General features: G+C 46.7%; 1 non-coding gene across 1 annotated transcript; it reads right to left on the minus strand.

Annotated features, from left to right (window-relative positions):
- Nucleotides 1-3,045: 3,045 nt before the first annotated feature.
- LOC114812420 lies at nt 3,046-3,183 on the minus strand. The gene has a single exon (XR_003760073.1). It is a non-coding gene; the product is annotated as a small nucleolar RNA SNORA7 (small nucleolar RNA).
- Between the last annotated feature and the right edge of the window lie 935 nt (nt 3,184-4,118).

The raw sequence follows: 4,118 nt of genomic DNA on the forward strand, positions 1-4,118 counted from the left end.
CCCCACAATTATTATTATTATGGGAATCACCGGCAAAAAAAAAGCCCCCAACACGCAGACGGAACTCCTGCCCGCTATATCCACAGAGGATGTCTCAACTGAGGGTGGGAGGATGGGGGAAGGGACCCGCCCCGACACCAACAGAGTTAGCCAGGTGCCACGTTAAAGCATCAAAAGCAATGTCAGCCTTGGGGACTTTCCTTCTTCCATCATTTATTTTCAAGGTATCTGTTAAGCACTTATGTGCCAGGCACGGTACTAAACGCTGGAGTAGATGTAAGTTAATCAGGTTAGACACAGTCCACGACCCACATGGAAGTCACAGTAATAATCCCCATTTTACAGATGAGGTAACTGAGGCACAGAGACATTAAGTGACTTTGCCAAGGCCAACCAGCAGACAAGTGGTGGAACCGGGATTAGACTCAGGTCCTTCTGACTCCCAAGCCCACTCTCTATCCACTAGGTCATGCTGCTTTGAAAACCGAATAATAACAATGATAATAATAATAATTGTGGTAATTCTTACTATATGCCAGGCACAGTATGAAGCACAGGCAATGTGCCTATTTATTGTTAAGTTGTACTTTCCCAACCACTTAGTACACTGCTCTGCACACAGTAAGTTCTCAATAAATAGGATTGAATAAATTAAATGAACGAATACAAGCAGATCAGGTTGGACACAGTCCCACAACGGGATCATGGTCTTAATTCCCATTTTACACATGAGGGAACTGAGGCACAGAGAAGTGAAGTGACTTACCCAAGGTCACACAGTAGACAGGTGGAAGAGCCAGGATTAGAACGCGCTTTCTTCTGACTCTCAGACCATGCTTTAGCCTGAGCAGGTGAAGCACCCTCTTGGTCCTTTCCTCTCCCTTCAAGAGTGTGGAAGCAAGCAGTGTGACCGGGGGAAGGAGCCTAGGACTGAGAGTTAGGAGACGAGGTTTCTATTCTCGGTCCTGGCAGTAACGTGCAGGGTGATCTTGGGTAAGTCACAACTTCTCTGGGCCTCAGTTTCATCATCTGTAAAAATAGGACTAATAAGCATAGTCCTCCTCCCTCTTAGACTGAGAGTCCCTGGTGGGACCGAGATTGCGTCCCATCAGGTTCCCTTGTAACTATTCCAGTGCTTAGCCCAGTACTTAACAGATAGTAAGCACTATTAATAATACCAATAATAATAATTTGTTAAGCACTTACTAGGTGTCAAGCACCATACTAAGTGTTGGGGAAGACCCAAGATAATCAGGTAAGATAATCAGGTCCCACACCAGGCTTACAGTCTAAATTGGAGGGAGCACAGGTATTGAATCCCCATTTTGCTGATGAGGGAGTTGAGGCCGAGAGATGTGAAGCGACTTGCCCAAGGTCACACAGCAGGTATGTAGCAGAGTCAGAATTAGAACCCAGATCCTCTGACTCCCAGGTCCATGCTCTTTTCACTAGGTCTTGCTGCTTTCGAACAATACTTAAATTCTGTCATTATTAGAAAGAAGTGCAAATGGGCAGGTGTGTCTGTTGTTATATTGTACTCTCCCAAGTGCTTAGTTCAGTGCTTTGCACACAGTAGGAGCTCAATAAATACGGTTGAATCAATGAATGAAGGAAATCAGGCTTGACTACATCCCCTGTACTCTTTCTCCCCTGAGCTGTATTTCAGTTTCAGAAACAGAACAGAGGGGATGGGAAGCATGAGTTCTTTCCTTCAAACTGTGTCTGCGATACCCAAGGTGGATCCCACAACCTTTCCCAGGCTGCGAGCGAGGTAATTTATCGTATAAGCGGAGCAAGAATTAATGGTTCTTGAGGAGAAAAACCACAAATGAATTTTTAGAGTTTAGCCTTCAGAAGTGGGCCAGAAACGATAGATCACTTTCTATGCATTTCTCTCCATAGCAGCTTTGCTGATTTATTCCTTCCTTTTTTTTTTCTTGGGGAGAGTATATCTTGGCAGGATTTTCATATTCAAATCATTCCAAGCTGCTCCTTCAGATTCCTTCTTCTCTCAGATGGGAACTGGATTGAAAGACCCTAGCCCTGAGGCCAGAGTTGTTTTATTTAGTGCAAGGAGGGTGGTTCCTAGGAAGGGTTAACGAAGAGTCATTTCTAATTCTTAACTTCATCAGGAAACAAATAGCGTCTGCTGAAGCCAAATGGGCCCATCTCTCAGTTACTTAAAGCCGTGAAACTGTTCTAAGTTAATAAATTTCTGAGCAATCACCACTCCGGCTTTTCATCTCGGACGTACCTCATCCGTTCCCACTCCCCACAGAGGGAGGCATGTTTACCCCATCTTCAGTTGGGAAAACAGAAGGGGAGAGGGAGAGGAGTCTTCCAGAAGGACAGGTGGACTCTCATGTCAACATTAAGGCCTCAGCGTTAAGTCTCTTTCGGCTTTAAGTCACTCGATCAGCTCTCTCCCCTCTCCTTATCCTCGCTCCTCTCCCGGTAACAACCAGCGCACGGGGTTCGCTCCTCTAACACCAACTGACTCACTCTGCTTCACTCTCTCGCCCTTCGTATGTGACAGACCACCACCCTTCCCCATCTAAAAATCCTTACTAAAATCACCCCTCCTCCAGGAAGACATCCTTGACCAATCTCCCACTTCCCTACCTCCCTTTGATTCACACCCGCTAAGCCCGTGTGTACTCATACCACCCACACCATTTGTGTACGTATTCTCCTACTCCCTTCTCCGTCCCCCTTGAATTTGGATTTGCACCCTTTATTCACCCCACCCTCAGCCCCACAGCACTTATGTACATATCCATAATTTATTCATTTCTTTCAATGTCCGTCTCCCCCTATTGTCTTGTTTTTTGCCATCGATTCATTTCTGCCCCATAGCGACACCACAGACACGCCTCTCCCAGAACGCCCCGCTCTCCAACTGCAATTATTCTGGTAGTGCATCCATAGAGTTTTCTCGGTAAATATACAGAAGCGGTTTACCATTGCCTACTTCCGTAGGGTAAACTCAAGTCTCCACCCTCGACTCTCTCTCATGCCGCTGCTGCCCAGCATGGGTGCGTTTTAACCTGTAGCAGATTGCCTTCCATTCGCTAGCCACTCCCCAAGCTAGGAATGGAATAGATTGGCTTCTGCTTGACTCTCCCTCCCATAGCTGAGACTGGTAGAGTAATGGAAATTCTCCAGGTGCGAGCCTGGGAGGGGTTCTCCCCCTCTTAGCTGTTTGAAATGACCATTTCTGTTATATTGTAACTCTTTAATGCTCTGCACACAATAAGTGTTCAGTAAAAATGATCGGTTGATTATCGATCGAACCTTATACTCTGTTGCTTCCCCTAACTGTATTTCCTTCTAATGTCTGTCTCTCCCACTAGTTTGTAAACTCCTTGAGGACAGGGATGGTGTTGACCTATTCTATTATGTTGGACTCTCCCAAGGGCTTAGCCCAGTGCTCTGCACACAGTAAGCACTTAATCAGTACCACGGATTGACTGATGGATTGACTGAGCCTTGGACCTAGGTTCAAGTGAGAAGAGCATGACTGTCACTCAGCACTGAAAGAGCCTCTATATTATAGCCCCAGAATTTCTGGATCTGCCCAGCTGACTTCTTCAGGGGATCTAAGAAAAAAAACCTTTCTAGGCTTAAAAAAAATCTGGCCGTGTCCTACGGGCATCTCCTTTGGAAGGACGGATGGAAGTGATGAAAGGAGGAGAAGGAAGTGGGAAGGGCAAAGAATAGGGGGGGAAGGGAGGAACAGGGAAGGAAGAGGAGACAACAGGGAAGGAGGTGGGAGGTAGAAGAGCTGGGGACAAACTGCGCCCTGCACAAGCCAGGTCCCGTGGGGTCCAGGGGCAGAGCCCAGTGGCCATTTTCCCCACCATGACCACCTGTGATACTGACGGTGGCAGATGACGGCAGAGAGGTTTTTCTCCCCGGCTCCGCTTTCTTCCCCTTTCTCCCTTTCTCCTATCCCCGCCTCATCCCCTTCTAGCATGTTCCGTCCATCTGGACCCTCTCACTCTTAGGCCACACACCATCAGTGGAGATGGCATAAATCAATCTTATTTCTTGAACGTTTACTGTACTATACTGTACTAAGAGCTTGGAAGAATACAACAGAATTAGCAGAAGCATTC

This window comes from Ornithorhynchus anatinus, chromosome 5, assembly GCF_004115215.2.
Source record: "Ornithorhynchus anatinus isolate Pmale09 chromosome 5, mOrnAna1.pri.v4, whole genome shotgun sequence".
Classification (NCBI taxonomy): Eukaryota; Metazoa; Chordata; class Mammalia; order Monotremata; family Ornithorhynchidae; genus Ornithorhynchus; species Ornithorhynchus anatinus.